Source organism: Saccopteryx bilineata, chromosome 2 (assembly GCF_036850765.1).
Source record: "Saccopteryx bilineata isolate mSacBil1 chromosome 2, mSacBil1_pri_phased_curated, whole genome shotgun sequence".
Lineage (NCBI taxonomy): Eukaryota > Metazoa > Chordata > Mammalia > Chiroptera > Emballonuridae > Saccopteryx > Saccopteryx bilineata.
Window position 1 is genome coordinate 163,785,106 of NC_089491.1, and position 23,241 is coordinate 163,808,346.

Genomic DNA, 23,241 nt, shown 5'->3' on the forward strand with positions numbered 1-23,241 from the left:
GTGTTATTGATTAAATCCCCCTGTCCAAACTCTTATGTTAAAATTCTAAGTTCCAGTACCTCAGAAAGCGGCCTTCATTGGAAATAGGGGTTGTTTCAGATGTCATTAGTTAAATTAAGATGATGTTATTAGGGTGGGTCCTAAACCAATATGGCTATGTCCTGACATAAAGAAGAAATATGGATGCAGATGGGCACACACAGGGTGAACACTGTGTGGTGATGAAGGCAGAGATCGGAGTGATGTTTCTGCAAAATGAGGAATACCATAGATTGTTAGCAATCTTCGAATTAAGACATATTCTCCCTGGTAGCCATCAGGAGGGACCCACTAACCCCTCAATCTCGTGGACTTCTAGCTCCCAGAATCATGAAAAAAAGGGGATTTCTGTTGTTCAAGCCCCCAGTTTTGATATTGTGTTATGGCAGCCCTAGGAAACACATACAAGGGGGATTACACCAGAAAGGAGAGATTTTCACAGTATTCTACAGAGTGGGGGTGGTCCAGTCACAGGAAGGGAGAGCAGGAATAACCCTGAGGGCATGGAGGAGATAATAGGAATTGCTCCCACAGTGGGTGGCCATAAACTCTGGGAACATAGCTTTAGTTTTACATATGGAATTCTCTGTCACATTTTTCATGTGTAATGGGAGAGGTTGCGTCAGGCTCTGGCATCTGTTGGGCTGGAAAAGCTTAAGGAAATATTAGACAAATGTGTCCTGAGGTGTCAAGCAGCACCATTGAAAGAGTTCCGTGGTGATTTGTTTTAAAGCTTTCATCAAGTTGATCAATTTCATCTACTTTACCTGTTGCTGAGTTTTTCTTAACCTTAGCAAGAATACTAATTAGTTATGAAAACCTATATTGATGAATGAGGTGAAGGTCCTCTGAGGAGCAGGCATACTATCCGTTAACAGTTGATTTATTCATCGATGGAATGTCCTTGGAAAGAGTATTTTGGGTTATAAGAAAAGGATTTTGAAATGTTTTAGGATGTAAATTAATCCTGTGACTACATCTATTACTTTTGAAAGAAAAAGTATATATGTACTGCCTTTTAGTGTACCGGAATTGTTTAAAACCATTAATTATCTTCTGTTGTGGATCCGGTTTTGTAATTTTTACAAACTAACATCTCATAGGTGCTTTGATCTTGTAAGAGGGAGAGATTGAAATTTATTTACCCTAACTGACTTTTCTTAGAGAGTTGTCCAATTCTTTTCAGTGTCTCAGCTTTTGTGAGCCAATATGAATGCAGTAGGTGTTATTTGAAGCTGAAACTATGAGTATTTTTCATCATTCTTTTTTGTTTTATCGCTGTGATATTTTCATTCACCCCCTTCCTTGCTCTTTTCTTCCTTGCATATATATGTGTGTCATGCTCCACGAGGCTTTGACTACCCAAATATGCAGGTTTACAGGGTCAGATACGCTCCTGGCCAAAGCAAGCTGCAGATGTGTCCGCTTGTTTCATCTAGAATGCACTCTCCTTGCTCCATTCGAAAGGACTAAGGTCAGGGGAGGAAGAACCTACTTTTTATCCATATGGTTCCATATTTTGAGATTGTGAGTTCATTTCAGTTTTGCCAATGATATTAATAAGTAGGAATTAATATGGGCTGAAAGTTAGGTTGAGAGTCAAGATGGCAATATGGATTCTAGTTCAGCTATGTCCTTATTATGTGACCTTGATTAGAAATCTCAGAGCCACTGTGGCAAGAGTAACCTGTCTCAGGCACTGTTTATTAACAAAATAAAAGCTTGCTACAAGGCATGCTGTGAAACTGAAGTGCTTTTGTCCAGAGAGAAATACTGGAGTTTTCTTAAATTGGCACAGGTTGTATTTCCAGAGGAAAGGACCTGAAATGTATTTTTCAGAGGGTATGTCTTCATGTTGTACAGATAATAAAAGGAAAATTATAAGTCAGGAAAAGACAAATAGTATATGGTATCTCTTTTATGTGGGATCTAAAAAAAGCCAAAATCATAGCAACAAAGATCAGAATGGTGATTACTAGGGGCTGGGGGCTGTCAGAGAGGACCAACTTGCAGGGATAAAGGTGAATAATTTCTGGGGTCGAATGTACAACGTGGTGATCATAGTTAATAACATTGCATTATATACTTGCCAATGTTGCCAAAATAGATCTTCTATGTTTTCTTCACAAAGAAAGAATTGCTAATTATTTGATGTGGTACAGGTGTTAGCCAACACAGTGGTGGTTATCATTTTGCAATTATGTGGTTCACATCAACATGGTGCATACCTTAAACTTATGTAATGTTGTATGTCAATTATATGTCAGTAAATCTGGGGGAGTGCAAATTGACAACTTTTGAGAAAACTGCAGTGATTTTTGGTTCTATCATATGATTGACACAAGAGCAGAAAATCTCTTCTGACCTGGCTTTGGGGTTTGAGGGATTAGGTAAGAGTGCTGATGGTGTATAGTTCACACTCCCACTTGTTTTCATGAAGTCATATGACAAGCCATGTGCATTATGCTGCAAACTGCTTGATATCAATGGGAAGTGTCATGCCTGGTGACAGGGACCCAGCCTAGAGTTTAAAGTCAGTTGTACAATTAACTGTATATACACTTGTTTTGATTCTATAAACTGGACGTGAGATACTTGTATTTGATTTAGCATCATTTTTAGGATTGTCTTATGAGGACTCAGAAAGTGTCTTTGGCTTGTTCGAAGCCCATCTATGCCCTGGACTCTATATCCTGCTCTGTGACTGAGCATGGACTTTTCCTGGTGACTGGGGACACACTAGAGTGTTTACATGGAGAGTAAATATAAATTTAGCTAAGGTATTGTTGATACAAAGTTAGGATACTATTGAAGGAAAAAGTAATATTTCATGAATAAAATAAGTAGCAGAATTAATTTCTAATACTAGTAGAACTGTATTTGCTCTTTTTAAAAATAAGAGTAGTTTAACTAACAAAAACACCAGCATTTCATCCTCTAATCCAGTTTCCTAGAAATGCAATCTTTTTTTTTTAAATTTTATTTTATTAATGGGGTGACATCAATAAATCAAGATACATATCCCCGAATAGCCAAAGCAATCCTAAAGAAAAAGAATGAAGCTGGGGGGCAATCTTTTTTTGATGCCTGAAAGGCTATTTTTATAAAAGAGAAGTGTTATGGAAATCAATCTCCCTGGATTTGACAGAATGCTAAGCATGACACTGATTCAGTCCAACCATGTTTGCACCCCCTCTTGTTCTTACCACACCCTGGGTACCATTGGGAGCTGACTTCTTATTTTTCTGCAGTAAGCCTTTGCCAAAATGCTATTTGATACCCAAGAGATTCCCCATCACAAATAATGCTTTTCAGAAAAAACTTAAAAATCTAGATAATGTAATTCATATTACTCATTTCTCCAGCTGAATGAAATTGGCATTCTCAGTGACATTCACAGTACAACTAATGGTAAAGCCAGCTCAACACTGAAAACTTAACACAAATAAAAACTCAGTGAGAACAAGGAAGACACATTCAGAGCATTCCCTCAGTCTGTAGAAATTTGTACACCAATATGAACTTGGGGCAGGACAAAGGACATGGTGTGGCTCTCTCACTGGTTATTTAACTTGGGAAATGAGAAGAGTGACTAACATACAGGCAAATAAAGATCCTTAGAATGAGGCTGTTAAAAGAATTTGAATTTGAACTTGGAAGCATTTAACATGTCTTTTTTTTGGTACATGAAATGGTCTATTTTTGTGGGAGATATTTCAGGTCACTTTGTATATTATAGGTGCTCAGATACTTGTGAAATTGCATTATAGTTAGAGAAGAATGAACCCCAGCTGAGTCTGTTATGTTCCCTGATCATTTTTGGAGGCCCAGGCACCTAAAGGAACTTTAGGGGCACATTGCCTCCCCTGCACAGACAGAGTAGTTAGTTACTCAACAACAACAAGGCAGCAAAGCATTCCCTCAATAGCTGAAGAGCCGACAGTTCTGGCTGATGGGCATTTAGCAAGAAGTGCTTTTTTTCAGACTAAACTGTGTCTAAATAGATCAGAGTAAGAGCCTAGTTTTACAACCAGTCAAACTCAGCGTGGAATAATTCCATAGGTATTTTTAAATGTTATTAGATATTAAACATTGGGGTACTATCTCCCAACTTCTCTGTCTGTTCTTTCAGAAACTGCTGTGACTGGAGCCTAGCAGGTGGGGTGCGTTTGGCTTTATATGGGAGAGTACTGGAGTTCAGGGAGTGCCCGTGGGCCCTGGCTGGCTCCTCTTCACAAAATGCGGCCCGTCTTCCTAGCATTTCCTGATCTCACCCAAGAGTTCTTAAATTATTTTTTAATGAGGAAGGATGACACCATCTCTGAAAAGACTTAGCATAGCAAATTTTTATCTTTCTGCACACACATAAGAAATCAGAAATAGGGGTCAGAAGAAACAGAGAGCCAGCTCTTTCTCCAACCCCTTGATTGTATCCATCCGTAGTAATTAAGGGATGAGAGCCCAGCAGAGCCAGAGTGCCTGAGCAAGGAAGCATGCCCGTCTGTCTGTGCTCCTTGGGCTCATAGATCTTCGTCTGAGGATGGGATGTTGGGAAGGTCAGTGGAAGAGTCAGTTTTCAGATTAGCATTCCCAAATTCTTGTGGTCTTCCATGTAATAGTTTAAAAATATAAAGGGATTCCATTTTTATTTTTTGGCAGAAGTAGAGGAGGGTATCATAATGTCTTTCACATACCAGTGAACCTTGCAGAACAATCTCTGCTCTTAAGGCCTCTTGTGAAGGGGCTCTTAAGGTGCAGTGACATCAGTGGAAAAACAGGCGAGCCCCTACCATGAGGGGCACTGAGCCCCATGGGGATGTGTTCTGAGTAGAGGGGCTGCTCTACTGTAGTCTAGTTGAGACTGTGGCGTGTGTGGGGTGGGATGGAGCAGTGTGGAGTTTAAAGGTTCATGTTTTGTATATACTATTCCATTTCATCTTAAAATCCTCCAAGGCTTCATTCTATAGGTTAGGAAAAAGCAGTAGTGAGCATTTTTGGTTGCCTTTGTTCAGGTATTTCCCTAAACGTATGAGATTCATTGGATTTTAAAAAATAGAGTTAGCTAATTCATTTAGAAAAATCTATGAGTTAGTTACTGATATATAGTAGTTCTGATTTGAGAGTCAGTTTTGTTTAAATTCCAATTAAAAAAAATAAGTAGAGATACATTGTTTTAGCTCTGTGTTTTCTAAGTAAAATATACAGATAGACTTGAATATTGTGAATAAGCTGAACAATTTCAATGATGAAAATCTCACTCACCATAGACAAATTCTTGTTTGATGAAAGGAAGTGATAAGATTTTCCTTCTGCTGTTTGTGCTGAAGATCTTCTACCAAACTGTTGTGAAGGTCCTTCAGAGCTGACCTGGCTCTTCTCCTTACTACACATGTGAATTTTCTTAAGCTTTGGTACTTTTTTTCCTGTCTTAAAATGTTATATGAACTTTTTGGTTCGACCACTGAATGAAATGTTGTGACATGTGAGGGGGAAAATCCTGTAAGCATTAATCAGTGTACAATATTTGTTGCTTTTTCACCCAACCTTGTCCAGCTTTCATCCTGATGTCCACCATCCCGGAGGCACTGCCTGCCTGTTTAATTGTTCAGGACAGAACCCTGGTTTGATCTCTTTCTGTGCTTCCAAGTGCTGGTAAATTAATCAAAATAAGTTACTGCTCTGCTGGGCATTCGCATGAGTTTAGATGTTTCTGCTTCAGGGCCTGTTCATCAGCTAAAATGCTTTTAAGCCCCAAATGGGGAGTAAACACCGTGGCGGCTGCTTTGAGGTGAGTGATTACTTGTGGCCGCTTACATTTGGGAAGGGGCCTGTTTGTATTAGCAGTTATTCTGGTTTGGGTTATAGAGACTTTTCAAATTCTTTTCCTCCTCTTTTTATTTTAATGTTTTTTAGTATTTGTGAAAAACCACCCCTACCACCATCACTGTGTGTATGTGCCATAGGAATTTCAGTAGTGGGACGTGGAGATCAAAATAAGGCAACCCAGTTTGATCCTACGCCAACGTTTTTATAAATAAAGTTTGAAAGCTAAAATATGCCTAGTAACCAGAGTTTGTCATCAGAGGACAATGAAGTTAGAATATATGTTGAGATACAAGTTATAAGAATAGTTTTTATTCATGTAAGATTGCAGGTCTTTAGGCTTGCTGGTTTTCTTACATTTGATAAGAGTTGACACTTTTATTATCATTGGCACTATTCACGCTGAGCATTGTAGTAGGCACTGAGGTTACAAAAGAAAATAACCTTTGCCATCCAGGAATTAGTCCTGCAAAGAAGACAGACACATAACTGGTTGTTTCAGGATGATGGGGTGTGAGTATTCTGAGTGAGGTTTACTGGGGGACATTGGGAATATAGAAATTAAATGCACAATGAGAGGCATAGAGACACAGTGCAACAAAATGTCAGCATCTTTTTTTGCAAGGACATCTTAATATGTTTTGTATTTGGAAAGCTCAGACATGTCCATGTGCAACCACAAAGCCCCTATAATATAGTATGATTCAAATGGCTACAATTAATGGTAGAAGTGGTCATACAAGGATATTTAATCAGCTTTTGTTCTTAAGAACTTATTTGCTTTTTCATTACAAAAGTTATTTATGTTAATGATGTGAAGCAGAGCGCAAGGTGAAGGAATAACATGCCTACATTCATTCATTCTATTCACAGTGGCCTGTTTTTAAAATGTTTCTTCCCAAGCTTTATTTCTGTGTGTATGTGTGTGTGTGTGTGTGTGTGTGTGTGTGTGTGTATGTGTTTAGTGCATGCAGTCTTATAACTTTCTTTCTTTATTCAACAGCAAGCTGAACATATGTCCATATTCCTGGCAGGCATTTTAGATCTACAACATTCTCGATGGTGTGATACTATGACCAGTGCTCTTAACCATGCAATGCCTGTGACCTTGTCTGCTTATTCGTTTATGGGTTTTTTTGTTGTTGTTGTTGGATTTTTTTTTGTATTTTTCCGAAGCTGGAAATGGGGAGGCAGTCAGACAGACTCCCGCATGCGCCTGACCAGGATCCACCCGGCACGTCCACCAGGGGGTGATGCTCTGCTCATCTTGGGGCGTCGCTCAGCCGCAATCAGAGCCATTCTAGCGCCTGAGGCAGAGGCCATAGAGCCATCCTCAGCGCCCGAGCAAACTTTGCTCCAGTGGAGCCTTGGCTGTGGGAGGAAGAGAGAGACAGAGAGGAAGGAGAGGGGGAGGGGTGGAGAAGCAGATGGGCGCTTCTCCTGTGTGCCCTGGCCGGGAATCAAACCCGGGACTTCTGCACGCCAGGCCGACGCTCTACCACTGAGCCAATCGACCAGGGCCTCGTTTATGTTTTTAGCCCAAATTCCTGCAGTGAAGTTGACTGTTCAGAACTGATGTATAGTGATATGCAGCCATTGGTAGTGTGTGAGGGGGTTTGTTCATGCACACATTGACTTTATGTATTTTTAGTCCATTTAGTCTTTGCTAAATCTGTTCGAACTCTTCCCTTCCCCTGGACTGTTCAAACTATCGTTTTATCTATCTGGCTCACCACCTCTGTCCGTTCTTTCAGAACTAACTCAGAGAAAGGCTTCTGTGATTTTTTTCCCTCTAAGACCTTGTCCTCTCACTATCTACCCTCCACTGTGTCTGTGGCTGTGTGTTCTGTTCTGGTGGTGTTCACTTCCCACCTAACTAGAAGGCTGTATGAACCACTCATGTCTCTCTTATTGGAGGGAGGGGAACTGGGGGCAGGGAAAGGGTCTGGGTCATGAGTGGAGGGGTCGTTGGACCCTCCCATCATACTATTTACCAAGCTGGGCCTCAAGAGAAGGGACAGATGAGGCTAGGTGAACTTGTGGTACCACTATTTAGAGAACTACTATCCGACTGGCCACAGCACATATAAGAACACTGTATATACCAGAATAGCAGGTAAGTCTGGGACGTGGGACCACAGACAGAGCTGGCTATTGCACCCTGGGAGCCCACAAACCAAGTGATAGCACTCATGGTGGGTGGTCCCACAGCTGCCCCTTAGTCCCCACCGCCACACATTTATAAGACCATTTCTAGCTTATTCAGCGCCCAGCTCCGTGTGGATTTATATGAATGTTGGCCAGACGTTCTGGGTTGTGTGGTTATTCCCTTTCCTTTCCCTTTAATGCATACAATACTCTTTCTTCATTACTAGACTAGAGCAATGTGTCGCTGTAAGTTGGGAGACTCATTCTGGTGCAGTGGGTCAGTCCACAGATATTATCTGAGTGCCAATGCGCCAGGCACAGAAGTGAGGACTGGGGTTATGTGAGCCAATGACTGTGGTGCTGGTCTGCATGGGGGCACACAGCAGGAAAGTGACCCTCAGCGGAGAGGGATGACCTCTCTGTATCTGTGCTATCACCTCCCAGTTTCTCTCTTGGAGACCTTGGTCATGAGAACTGGCAGCCCCCAGAAGGCTAGGAGGTAGTGTGCTGGAATGACTGTTTCCCTGGAGCTTGGTGAAAGGGTGTGTACACAAAAAAGGAACTCCACCTGTGTCAGAACTTAGCCCAGGGAGTTAAGGAGAAATCTTTTTCCTTAGTCAACATAGCATCTGGAAGAAATAGAAAATGGCTATTTTCTAATTCTATTAATGTGTAGTAAGCTACCATTCATATATATTTTTCTCTCCTCCATTCACTCAAGGACTTGTAAAGAAACTGGTCCCCTCTCACTTAGCACCATGTCTGCGTGACTTATCCTAAGAGCTGTTGGGCAAACCGCAGATACCAGATACCGCTTGACTCAGTCACCACTGATAACCCCTCCTATCGCTGTAGCACCTCAGGGGCATCAGGCTATCTCTCCACATTCAGTATAATTGCTCCATGTGTTTATATTGGTTGACTAGTTTGCTGCAATCTGCAGAGTTGAATTGCTTAATGTGTTTTCCTCTGTTCTACTAATGACTTAAACTATGTAGTGTGCAGACAAAGAGTCCCACAATGTGCAATAAAAACTGACAACGAGTATCTTTTGGTGCCTAATTAAACTCACTGGCCCTGGTGGCTGCCTTCCTGCTGCTCAGGAATGTCAGCGGCCCAGTCAGGCAGAGTGGCTCAGTACCTGCTGACGGCCAGACCCATCAACCATTATCTTTCCAGGAAGCAAGAGCCTTCTGTTTGCTTCTTAGAAAAACTTCAACTTTTAGACATTTCAAATGGAAAAAAACTAAGTGGTTTTTCTTTCTTCAGTTTTTACTAATAGGACTTAATGGGCTGTGGCCTAGCTTCTTGGAGACTAATCAAAACTGTCTTTTCACGACAAGATACCCTGGACTTGTTATCTTTGAATATATGTATCCTGATTTATTGATGTCACCCCATTAAAAAAATAAAATTATTAAAAAAAAAACTGTCTTTTCAATAATGTTGGAAAATTTTTTTCCTCTGACTAAAAATTAATGCCTTCAATTTATTGAGTATTAAATTTAATGGGGTGACATTGATCTATAAGAGTACATTGGCTTTAGGTAAACATTTCTATAGTGTTTAAACTGTTGATTGTGTTATAATGCCTTCAATTTCAGAAGATCTCTACCTAGAGGTTTGCATTCAGACAAAGCTCCTGTAAGTAAGATTGTCCTGGAGAACCGTCGATGTCAGAAAGGAGACAGAGAGGTCTTAACTTTTAAAATTGTTCTGATCAAATATAAAGAACAAATTCAAATTTAATTTCTCCTCGTAATTTTTTTGTCATCATTTCAGAGATGAAGTACTTAGATTTTTCTCCTCCTATAGCAATAGATTATCTATAGTTTAAGAGAGTCACTCAGATTTCCTTACAATTTTAGGCTGACTGAAAGTGGCTGACTCTTGCAGTGGGTAGTTCTATTTTTGGCTTCTCTGGTGTCGTTTTACATAGTTAGGGAGACTTTTTAAATTTTTTATTTATTGATTTTAGTGAGAGGAAGGTAAAGAGAGAGAGACAGGAATATCGAGCTGTTCCTGTATGTGCCCTGACCGGGGATCGAACTGGCAACTTCCTTGCTTCAGGACGATGTTCTAATCAACTAAGTTATCTGGCCAAGGCTGATATTCTTTATTTATGTATCAATTTCTCTCCTCTTGCTTAGAAAGAGTGAAACTGATGCTGGACTTCCACTAGTATTGAGGGGACCCCATCAGGTACTGACTGTTCTGTTTTAATTTCAGAGATGAGAGTAAGAAGGAAACCCATTCCCAGTGCACAAGTGAGAAAACATCAATCCTCCATGTTTGACGCTGTTTGAGGTGAAGATATACTTGTAATGCTTGCACATTTTTTCATGCGTCTGTAACTTGTTCCAGTGAACAACAAACATTGTTTTAGGACGTGAGGACACATTGGGCTAATGATACAGTTCTAATCACTCAAGAAAAAGCTCTTGTATTATTATAGTTCCAAAGACAGAAGCAGGCCTTCCTCATGTTAACTCCCAAGTTCACCCAAGGACAAAGCCACTGAGAAAGGTGTGCTGACAGTGACAGAGTTCTTTCTTGCCTTTCATTTTCTCTCTGCTCCAAACCGCTACATGTGCCACATCCTTCAGAGCATGTATCAGAACTGCTCCCTTCATTTCCGCGCTCCGGTTCACGAAGGTGGGATTAGCCATAGCCCTGCATGCCACGCACTTCATCACATGTAGGGACAGTTAAACACTGAAGATATCATCTTCACCCTGCGAGAACTTTCAATCTTGTCTGTGTTCATCTATATTCCTATTCAGTTTGTATGAACATTAGTGTGGATATGTTGTATAATTCAATGGGTTAGCATATAGAGGAACTCTATATAAAATTATGCATGGAAACAATTCAATATAGTACTTTGAGAGAAAGGATAAAAAATGTAAGCAGGGACACATCAGCCAAAATTTTCTTCTCTGCTGGTTCTCATCCCGTCTTCATCCCTAAAGATCCTAAGAGCCAGTATCTTATGGGGGAAGAATGTTCCCAGCCAGAACTAGCTCAAAGTCTGGACGGTGTCTGTCACTGTAGAAGTGAAGAATGTTGCTCAGCCCTTGATCCAAGAGTCAGTTAGAAACTAAGACATGTTGTTGGTGGTTTTTTCTTTCCTGCTTTTCAAATTGTTTTCCACTTTTACAATGTATTTGGCCTTCATAGCTATTATGTGAGGCAAATGGCAGTGATGACATCCCCAAGTTCCAAGTAGAAAGCTGAGAATGGGATAGGGGGGAGAAGGTGACCTTTCTGTGTTCTGACAGTGCTGGGAGTAGATCTCGTATGTGCGCTGTCCTCCAGACTGGCCTCGCCTGATTGCTCAGCAGGGCACTCAAATGGTGGTTTTGCCGTAGCTGAGAGTATAGCACATGGTTGCACAAGCGGACCCTGGCCTGAGACAGGTGTTTAGGTCCTGTCTTGGCCACTTATAAGGTTTCTGTGGCCTTTGGCACTTCGTGTTGACCTTTCTGAGCTTAGTTTTCACACCCATGAGAATAATACCAATTCCTAGGAATTTCAGTGAGGATTAAATTAGCCAGTGCATGGGATGCAGTTAGCCCCATTACTGATGAAGAAATAGCATGTGCTACATTAGCACTTGCTGCTGCTCCTATGTTATTATTATTATTGCCTCATATTTTTGCCTTACTTAAAAGTGTAGGTTTAATGCTCACTTAGGCAGCACATATACTAAAATTGGAACATTGCAGAGAAAGATGAGCATTGCACCTGCTCAAGGATAACACACATATCTGTGAAATGTTCCTTTAAAAAAAAAAGCAGTATGGCTTTTAGAACTTAAAAAACATTGGGATTCTCATTGTTTTGGTCACAGAGGAGAAAAAACAGAACCAACGTTGTAATACCTCTGGATAAATAGAGGCAAGGATCCCATTTATACCCTATCTTTTGTTTCCTTTCTCTTGAGGCATTCCCACCATTCCTCCTTGAACATGTCTATGCATGGTTATCACCTGACTTCTTTTCTCCCCATTCACAGCTTTAACCGTGAGCATACTAAAAACCTAGAGGGAAGCAAATAGACTCTCAAAGGGATGGGAAAGGTGAGCTGTTAGAGGAAGAGTGGAATTCTCTCAGCAACCATAAAGGCTTTCACCACATGTTGGTTATTATTACCCTGGACCCCAGGTCCCAGAATCTGGTTCAATCTTGTAAACTCTGGTTGTTGGTCATTTGATAAAAAGAGAAAAATTGTATCTGCAGTTTTATTGGGCATAGTGCTTCTTCTATCTATAGTGTATACTAATTCAATTTAATAAGATACTGTGTATGTTCACACTCACAAGTGTGTGTGAGTGAAAGACAGGTTGTCCACGGAAACTTGGCTTGCTATGACACTGCTTTAGCCTGACCTGTCCCATTCCCTTAGATGACCCTCAGTTTGGTTGATGACTCCCATTTTCAGCTATGGGCTGGGGTATAATTACAAGATATAGGCATTCCTCACCTTCGCCATTATATTTCAAGATTTGTCACAGGATGAGAAGTAAAAGCCTCTGCGGAAAGCTAGGAGTCACTGCTGTCTGTGCTCCTGAGCACCTTCCCTCTATTTGTCAAGTTTCTTGGCTAGAACTGTCTTAACTCTAACTCCCTTCCTGTGCTAGCCCTAACCTAGGTGTTTGTGTATCTGACTAGCTCTGACCTTGATCTCCGTACCAAGCTCAGTGTTAGGCTCTCTGTCCCAAGGTCTTCATGGTCTCACGCATTGGTCCGTTGCAGGGCCAGCCAAGGTGAATGTGGCAGCATGAGCCCTGCCTGTCAAACCCTGTGAAGGGCAAACTTGATTTTTAAGTCATGGTTGGTACTTAGGAAAAGTGGTAGCATGATACACGTGCCTGTCCATGTGTTAATTACTCATGGACAGTGTATGGCTATGGGATGGACTCCAAGGTTGAGACTTGGGCTTCTCTGAACAAGCATTGTAATTAGCAAATACTCTTACTCCTTCAGTTGCTTTAATCAAACTGCAAATTGATCATTATTCATATAGTATTGGAAGTGTGTTCTTGAACCTAAAATGGGAATAATTATAATTAAGAAGGACGAGAAAGAGAGCTGTGTCTAACATTAAAAATATCATTAAAATATAGGTAATTGAACAAACATTTGTTTGTTATTTATTGTGTTTGGTGCTATGGGATTTAAAGGTGAGTAAAACAAATCCCTAACACCAGATAGCTCACAGCCTAGCTATGGAGACAGAAGCATGCAGTTAACTACATTTCAGACTAGACTTTATCCAAAGAAGTGCTATTATTATGGTCTTAATCAGTTAGCTGAGCAAGTTACAAATTCAGCTTTGTAGTAGGTTAAATTGACTACCATTGTAATTGGCTGTTACAAGGTATTTAACCTGAAGGTGCGCAGTACCTTGGGGTTCATGTGTTCTCTATAGGCAGATGCCCATGTAGCTGATCACTGTGCCCATACTCATCCCACCACTACCAGGACCTTCTTCCCCTTTTGCCTGATGCCTGCGATTTTTCTCTGTCCCTCTCCAGGACTTTAGCAGAAGTATAAAATCATTAGGTGTCATTTTCATATTCTGTTTTGAGGGTGGTAAAATGCCCCCCTCGCCAGGTAGCTCTGTTGGTTAGAGCGTTGCCCTGACATGCTAAGGTTGTGGGTTTGATCTCCGGTCAGGGCACATACAAAGAAACAAACAAGAAAAGAATGCTGCTTCTTTTTTCCCCCAGATTGAGCTAATTTTTGGAACAGTTTTAGGTTTACAACAAAGCTGAGGGGAAGATTTTCCTCATATCCACTCCCCTTTTCATCTGCAGATGTGCAGAACCTCCCTCATTATCAAAATCCTCCACTGGAATGGTACGTTTGCTACAATTGGTGAGCTTACAGTAACATATCACTATCAGCCCATAGTTTACATAAGGACTCACGCTTAAAGTTGTACATTTTATGGGTTCGTAGAATTATGCCTCTTTGTTTAAACAGTTTTACATGTATGGTAATAAAAAAAAGCATTATCATTTCCTGTTATCGAAATTAAGATTTACGGCTTATTAAATGCAAGCAGTTTGAAAAGAGGTGTAGGCTACTTGGATGAAAGAGCTTTGTCTCACTTAGCTCCATGCACATCCAAAAAATCCATTCTCAAAATAAAAAGAAGAAAAGAAGAAGAAGAATGAGAAGGAGGAGGAGGAGGAAGAAGAAGGAGGAGGAGGAGGAGGAAGAAAAAGAAGAAGAAGAAGAAGGAAGAGGAGGAGGAGGAGGAGGAGAAGGAAGGAAGGGAGGGAGGGAGGGAGGGAGGGAGGGAGGGAGGGAGGGAGGGAGGGAGGGAGGGAGGAAAAGAAGGAAGAAGGGAGAAGGAGAAGGAGAAGACGAAGAAAGAAGAAGAAGAGCAGCATTAATCTGTGAACTAACTCCGCAGGTGTGAGTGCCCATGGTCTGGCCACTGCATCCCCATGGCTGTTAAGGCTCTTGATTTTTAGGATTAGGACTGAGTTGAAGGTCAGAGGTGCACAGGCTGCCCCACTTTTTCCAGAAGACAAGTACTTGCTGTTGGCTTATATATTGGGTTGGTAATCAGATTACCTTTGTTCCAGGTAGAGGTGAAAGATAATGGGCAGATCTAATTACAATCATTCCATGAAGCATCTTGGCCATCATCATTTTTTCAGTTGTGCATGAGCTCATGATGCTTGGTCCAGAAGGAGCCATAAGCTTGCTCTGAAATGTCAAAACTCTGATACTTCTCAGCTTTCCTCTTGGTTCTGTTTCCTATTTCCACTTTCCCTGTAGCAGAGGCCAGGCACTCAGTTTCTAAATACTAGTGAAATTTTCACTGGAGGATAATAAATGCATGCTAAGTCCAAGGAAGGCAGACACTCCTGAGAGGGTTTTGGTGACCTTAATGAAGCAGTTCAAGGAAACAGAGTATCAGATTAATGCTTTTTGTGCTAAAAACATAAAGCATTTGAATGTGTTATTCTAATCCCTGTTTCAGCCTGGGAACAGAAGGATCTAGTATCTCTTATTTAAAACCCAGCCTTCCTATACTGCTCCATTCCTTTCAGACCTAGTATAGGAAGAAACAGGCTATATAGCCAGCTGGTTTCAAAGAAAGTAAAACTGTATTTAATCTACAACACACAACCTATGAAGTTGTCATAAAATGTGGTTGCCTAGATCTTAATGTATTCCACATCATTCAGTGGAGATGTTAGGTTTTCAGAAGCTATCCTCCTGTGTGAGGGCCACTTTGATTGCTCTGTTTCCTGGACATGTGATAAAATTGTCATGGACACAAGTACAGATGCATACATTCTGAACTCCCCCACCCCAAACAGGGTATACTCATTTCAAAGTGGGCTCGTTGCGGCCACAGAGTAAGCCAATCTTGAGCAGACAAGGTGTCCTCCCTTTTTCTGCAAGCCACTCTCAAAGCCTCGGCTGCACAGGCAGCATTTGTAGCCACAGCACAGGATCAGGTTATAAGGTTTTTGTTCGGGTACATAAAGAATATCAAGTTCCCTCTCAACTCACAACTGTGTGACGGTTGATCTCCACCTCCTAGATTGGATAGATGAGAAGGCTCGTCAGACGGGAGGCAGTCCAGTCATGTAGTAATTAAGAGTGGTGATAAATATATTGCCTCATCTGCAAATTAGTTGATAGGGTTCCTTCCCTTTAAAATTTTTGTATGTTGAGGAAATTTTTAGAGTTGAAATCAAGATTTAGAGGCCATATAAGAGTAACTTTGTATTATAAGAATATCTATCTTAGAATTATTTATATTTAAGCTCTGGGTAATGCATTCAAGTGAAAGTACAGAGTACTTTAAGACACTAGCAAAATTGCTTTTCAAGGTCAATATTAAAAGGAGAATCACGACTGTGTGTGTGTAATACTAATAAAATCAGTGACCCCTTTAAGATTTATATTATGATTAAATAGTGAATGGTTAAATAAACCTTTCAAACAACATGAAAATTATTAGTAGTAATTGTAATAAGTTGTTACAGTGGCAAATTTATATAAATAGTACTTTTAAAAATCTCTCATGCTGTCCTTTCCTTTTTATAGCCTGCTGTCCTTTCCTCATCTCCTTACTCCCTCCTATCTCTTCTCTCTCTCTCTCTCTCTCTCTCTCTCACACACACACACACACATTCTTTTCCTCTCTCCCTCCCTCTTTCTCCCCCTTGTCCACCTTTTTGGTAGAGTGTGAAGTAGAACTCAGCTCCTGTTTTTAAAAGTTGAATCACACCTAAAGAATGTATTCTGGAATGTGGAAACAATTAACCCTAGTATTTTTGAAAAATGAATACCTATACCATGTTAAAAATAATCTTTGCCCTGGCCGGTTTTTCAGTGGATAGAGCAGGCATGGCCAACATACGGCCTGCAGGCCGGATTCGGCCTGCGTAATGAGTTTATGTGGCCCGCGATTAAATTTTTAATATTCTCCGCTACTTTAAAATCTCAGCTATTCAGAAGAGGAAGCATCTTTGATTATTGGAAATTGAGATATTTAAGAAGATAGTGACACGCGGAAAAGAATTCCACATGTGACTAATCTAGGGTTAACTTCCAATAATTGGTCGAATGGATTCGTGATACTTATTTATTTTTTTAAAAAAATTCATTTATAAAAATTTACAACTTTTGTACTTGTCTGTACTCAATATGAACTGTTTGACGTTTAGCAGCGATGTGAAACCCACATTCTTTTAGGCGGAGTTTGCCAGTGCGCACCGAAGGTCAAACAATTTGTTATTTTTGTGGTCAAGTGTGCTGAATCAAGAGGCACTGTAGCATAGACAATAGCTGCAGTGATAACTGAAAACGTGTCCAGGCTGTTTGTAAAACGAAATAATTGTTTTATTTGTGATATAACCCCTTCAAGCTCATTCTATTAATTAAATATTGTTTTGATTGACTGCAATACAGTTTGGATATTTATACAGTATGTAATTATATTTTTATTAACATAATATTGTATATTAAAATTTTTTCACATTTATTCATAAACAAATTACATAATAAATTTTGTTTACTTAAATGAATCGTTTTTTGTATTTAATATTTTTTAATTTTAATATTTTGTCTGGCCCATGAAAAAAGTTTTCTTTTTAATCTAGCCTGGGGGCAAAAACTGTTGGCCATGCCTGGGATAGAGCGTCAGCCTGGCGTGGAGACGTCCTAGGTTTGATCATTGGTCAGGTCACACATGAGAAGCATCCATCTGCTTCTCTCCTCCTTCTCTCTCTCTTTCTTTCTCACAGCAGTGGCTCAATTGGTTCAAGCATTGGCCCCAGGCACTGGGGGTAGTTTGGTAGATTAGATCATTGGCCCCAGATGGGGGTAGCCAGGTGGATCCCAGTCAAGGTATGTGCGGGAGTCTGTCTCACTATCTCCCCTCCTCTTACTTAAAATAATAATAATAATAATTAATAATAATAAATAATCATCTTTGTACTAATAGGATAGCATGGATTTTAAGCTTTTTTGCAGTTTCAATATAATAAAGCCATATATAAATATATATGTATATATGTGCCCATACATACATACATACATACATACATATAAATATATATGAAATTCTAAAATAGTCATAAAATTGCATCACCAAGATATAAAGTAAGATGCTAGCACAGCTCCTGCTCCTCACCTCACCTGGTACAGATTGTTGCATTATGCCAGTAGCATGTGTCAACCTTCAGTGTACTCAAAGGGAGACAACCTTATGGCTGATACTGGTAAAATACAGGGAATGTTATCAAGGCATGAATGTTTTAATTTATTCTACCAAAATAAGTAATACCATTGGTACATCTGTGCTCTTAGATTAGTTGCTCAACAAATCCTGTGGTATAATGACCTGTATTTCACGGGGTCACATAGGATTTATAGTTATTTCATGCAAATTTTTATCCCTGATAATGAGATGTAGATCTATCATTTTGTTTAAGCAGCAAGTTAAATGCTTATTCTACTAGGCACTGTGTTGAATAGTCATTAATAGTAAGAAAGTACTTAGGTATTCAAGATAGTGAAAGACTTAAATTATTGTTCAAAAAGCAAATGCGTGGTGAGGTGCTTAAATATAAAGAATTGGTTGGGTGATGTGCATGACCTGACACCCTGATACAGTTTTATTTTTATTAAGTGAGAAGCAGGGAGGCAAAGACAGACTCCTGCAAGCACCGCAACTGGGATCCAACTGGCAACCCCCTACCAGGTGATGCTCTACCTATCTGGGCCGCTGCTCTGTTGCTCGGCAACTGAGCTTTTTTTTTTTTTAGCACCTGAGGGGAGACCATGGAACCATCCTCAGCTCCCAGGGCCTGGGGTCAACTTTGCTCAAACCATTTGAGTCATGGCTGCAGGAGGGGAAGAGGGATAGAGAAGATGATCACTTCTCCTGTGTGCCCTGACTGGGAATCAAACCCGGGACATCCACAGGTCGGGCTGACGTTCTACTGCTGAGCCAACCGGCCAGGGTCCCCTGAGACTATTTGTAAAGACTTGATCAGTAGGTGTCTGTTAAGCCCTCAAAGTGCTTACCCAATGATACATAAGGGCTAGATCTTGGCTTATAATAGTCAAAGCATTATGATCGGAAGAGCCAGGGGAAATAAAAAGGCCAGGCTTCCCAAGATTGTTGTCAGCTCTATATCACCTAAGAGCTGTCATCAAAAAAGCCTATAACAACCCTATAATGTTTTTAAGGATATTAACAGAAAAAGAGTCAAGAACACTGGCATGTTTGATCAGGAAATTTGCAGTGTTCATCCCTAAATCACAGGAAAAAGTGAGGTATTTTTAGCTACTTTCCATAGATGATAAAATTTAGATCTCATAGAGGTGTTCAGCCATTTTTATATTACCTTCCTTCTCTCCATCTGTGAGCAGAAGTAGTCTTTCACAATTGCATACCACTCACATGTTTCTAAGTCTGTTACTTATATGTAAGTTAATGTATTTTTGTTTAAGTGTAGCTGTATTTTTTCCTTTTATATAGTTATGCTTGGAGATGTGCTTTAGTCTTAGGATCATGATTTTGGTAGTTAGTCACCATTTTATGAATGTGAATTATGGATTAGCATTTAGGGTCATATGAAGAAGAGAGGGATAGATGGGAACAGAAGAAAAGGTGAAGGGCAGAGAGACAAACATATCCCACTTAAGAGTTAGAGTAATGCTGGTGGCCATGGCCAGGCAGGTTCACACTGGATTCAGGCAGTTGGTAAAGGAACTGTGGAGCCAGAGGATAGTGGGCCATTCCCTTTATTAAAGTCTCCCAATGGCAGACAAGCAAGCTGGCAGAGAAAACTGCTTCTCTCTCTCTGCCTCTGTCTCTGTCTCTCTCTCTCTCTCTCTCTCTCTCAGGACTCACAGGCAAAACAGACCTGGGGAAAAAACCCTTTCCAGCAAACAATAGCCCCTCCCAATGGCAGCAGGCAATCCACAATTTAAAATCTGCTTTCCTGAGGACAAGCACCTGCAGCCTTACATAGACTATACACACCTGGTGCTGCCCCATGCTCATGCACCAATCAGGCAAAGAGCAAGCAAGCAAGCAAGCCTAATACATTTGTTTTCCCAACAGTTATAATCAATAACACTGAAAGAATAGAGTTTATGGAGATAAATAACCTATTAAATAGTTGTGGAATCAATTCTTGAAATGTTGGTAGTCTGCATTGTCCCCCTTATGGTTTATCATTCTGTCTGCTCTTGTATGAGGCCATTAATGAGAGAAAGGAAAGGATAGTAACTCTGTAGGAAACCTCATTTTTTATATGATCAATCAAGCGTAGTTTTGAAATTTTTAAGAAGTGACAGAAATGCTTCCGTAGGAGGGTCTTCTAATACCTTCATCTTTAGAGGCAATGCTGGTCTGGGATAGAACACTTCACAACCAAAGCAACGAAAGCTAGAGATGCTCATGATTGAATGTGGTGTCCATGTTGCTCATGTGACAACTAAGTAAAGTACATGGGGCTGTGCTCTCAGACCCATTACCTTGCAAACTGCACTTTCTCTGCAAGTGCTCATTCTGCTTTTCAGAATGTGTGTAAGCTTGTAAGCTCAGCTGATTCAAACATTTCAACAAGAAAGAACTTGCAATCTTGTCCAGGCCATCATGGGTCACTCCAGTGGCCCACAGACAAGCAGCATGGCATCACCCAGAGCCCGTTTAAATGTACATTCTCCAGACCCATTCCTGAGTCAAAATCTGTAGTTGTACAAACCCTGTAGATCAGTGCTTTGCAACCGTCAAGCCACCAAAAATTTCATGCCAGTCTGCGAAAAGTTAACCATCCTGATGTTTGAACTGCGGACCGGCAGTTGAAAACCACTGCTCTAGATGACTGATGCTTGCTTAAAAATTGAGACTCAGTGATCTAGGCCAGTGGTCTTCAGATCTCTTTTTTAGTCATGAGGACTGTCTATCTGGAATACAGAAGTTTTGAAATCCAATTAGTGAAAGTATGTACTGTAGTGATTCTGCTTAATTAGTAAGAATTGTGGCTCTGGTTGAAGTTCTCCTGGGTGCCACTGCACAGAGTTCCTTTCGCTCAGAGGAGCTCAGTTTACAAATCAGCGTTGGAAAGCCCAACCCCTCTTTGACAAATGGAGCAGCTGAGCTCTGAGAAGAGAAGAGACTTAAGTTTGTTCAAATGATACTGTAAGATTAGAATTTAAAAACTCACTCTGAGACCAAGGCTTTTGTAGTTCAGATAAATTATTGCATGATCATTAATCCTATAGAAGCAGTTACCAATGGTCATCCATCAGTGTTTTGTTCGAAATGTCTTTAGAAAGGGAATTTTAAAATTTCAAGAATACATATCCCAAAAATGAGGTACTTCAGAATACTGAGTTTTTGTCTGAAAGTCTCGAAAGGAAAACTAATTTTTAAAATTATTTTAGGATCTATTGTGTGAACCAAAAGAAAAATGGGTAGAATATCTCCCCAGTTGATTGAAATTCTTTGAATTTATATTTCTATTTGTAATGCAAATAATTTCTATTTCTATATGGTATAGAAGTGTCCTAAGTACTCAGCTTGACTCAGATGTGAACAGGAACCCTTATTTTATGGGTTAAATGTATTATATGCTGGGAATACTTGTTGAATATGACATGTAATTCCAGGTCACAAATGAATATTTTAAAAGAGCTGGTTCGTGCTTCACGGTAACTTTGCATACTAAAATAGCACATATGGCTGAAGTGTGATGGTGCCTATTCATTGCTGTAGAAATTAGCTGTTTGACATCTGTTGTGAACCCCTCGTGTATGTTCAAATTATGTTTTCTCAAGACATTACAGTTGAGGGCATAATAAACCTTTGATGAGAATTTCATGCTTCTAAAACACGGGGATATGACTTAGTTTATATAGCCAGTCAGGTTTTCTCTTTATTTTTGTTTTTCTGGAAAAAGGCAGCTGTTGGGCTTTCAAAGGTTTTACTGTAAGTCATCAGAATCATGACTTTGACTCGACTTTCTTAAGATCCAAATCCCAGAGTGGCAAATATCGTGACTATATGAGACTTGCTGCTTGTCTCTTGCCTGTTGGCTTATTCCTAAACCCCCTAACATAAAAGTAACAATGTTGACCTCAAAGAAAACCTTGAAATCTGTTTAGCAACGTCCCTCATACACCACCACAATCCTCTGAACCCCCCACAGCACGGTGTCCATGTGGCTGAGCTCTCTATCTGTGGACTCCTCTACTCCCCAGGTGCCCTTTCTCTCCAGACAACCTCAGATTTGCTGATAAAGATGCCAACTTGCTCAGTTACCTGGGTGGCAGGTAGACTCTGGAGGAGTCTCTGCCTCAGGCAGGCCAGTTCTAAATGTCTGTTCCATGCTCTCTGGTGATGTTGTGTATTCAGAAGAGGAGTTGCAGATTAAACAATGACACCATTAGGAAAAGTTCTACTTCAGTGGGTGAATAATTGTACTTGAAGAATTATTAATGTAACCATGGAGAGAAGCAATTAGTGCAGCATCCCCGGATTCTTTGGATCCACAGTACCCCAGTGTCTCGGTAATTACTTTGCAAAGTCACTCAGCCAAAAGTATAGCTGAACAGTTTCTAACTATTAAGCAGGCAAGATCAAATAATTTAAGGAAATTTATGTCCTAACAACTTAGCAGACACTTGAAACAATAATGCACTTAAATGGAAGTTATTTTCTATCATCAAATAACTATAATCACTTACCAATCATTTAGTAGGGCACACCTGCCGAGCACTGTACAACCTCTCCAACCTTGGGGTAAGAGTGGATGCTGCCTCCCTCATTACTTGTTCTACAATGATTTTTTTCCCCACAGTATTTGCTTTTTATCATAGCAGCTATGAAAACTCAGCTTCACAAAGAAGTGTCATGCAGAGGAATGTAGCACAATCTAATGTTGAGACTACAGGTGATTTGAGCTATTATTTAGTACCACTACCTGAGAGATGTTGCTGTATTTATCTTGACAATTTATAATTCCCCTCTAAGCATACTAGGACACTTACACACACCATTTGGGAACCATAGGTCAGGTGCTATGAAGTTTTCAGATGTGTACATTTTTATTTTTCAAAAACTAAGGTTTTGTAGGTGGGTTAGGAGATAAACTTTGTTTTGCACTTGCTAGTAAGCAGAATGGTTTCACATAAATACACCACAACCATCTCATGAAGTAGATGGCTCTCATTTTCCTCATTTCATTGATGAAATACAAGGACTGAAAGAATTGTCTTCCCTGTTGACATAGTTCATTTGGAGCACGGGAAAGTCATGCTCATGCTCTTCAACTTTGAATTCTAGGTCATTTTCTCTATAAAGTATTTGGTCAATTGAGTTCAACAATAAAATGAGAAATCACATTTGCATAGCAAATTAGAATTGTGAGCTGAGTATGCCCATCTGCCCATCAGAAATTTAAGGAGAGAGACCAGCCTTCAATTCCAAGTGGCAGTTGCTCAAACTTGGAGGAAATAGAGACAAACTTATATATCCCTCTGTGTTAAAATTGCCTACATTTAGTTGACAAGAAGCTCAGTGATAAACAATAGTCATGTCATTTTAGGCTACATTAGGGTCGCTATGGCACTTGCTACCAGGGAGCTGGTGGTTCTGTTGTGTTCTACTCTCAGCTGTCTAGAAGTACATATGTGGGAGTTATTTTGAGTTCTGAAGCATGCTGTTAAATAATG

At 40.2% G+C, this 23,241-nt stretch overlaps 1 protein-coding gene and 1 non-coding gene across 5 annotated transcripts in view; both read left to right on the forward strand.

The window, feature by feature from the left end:
* Positions 1 to 23,241, forward strand: part of ATP8A2 (ATPase phospholipid transporting 8A2) — a 759,627-nt gene that overhangs the window by 440,994 nt on the left and 295,392 nt on the right. The window lies entirely within an intron of this gene.
* LOC136327357 (U6 spliceosomal RNA) lies at positions 11,695 to 11,798 on the forward strand. The gene has a single exon (XR_010729601.1). It is a non-coding gene; the product is annotated as a U6 spliceosomal RNA (small nuclear RNA).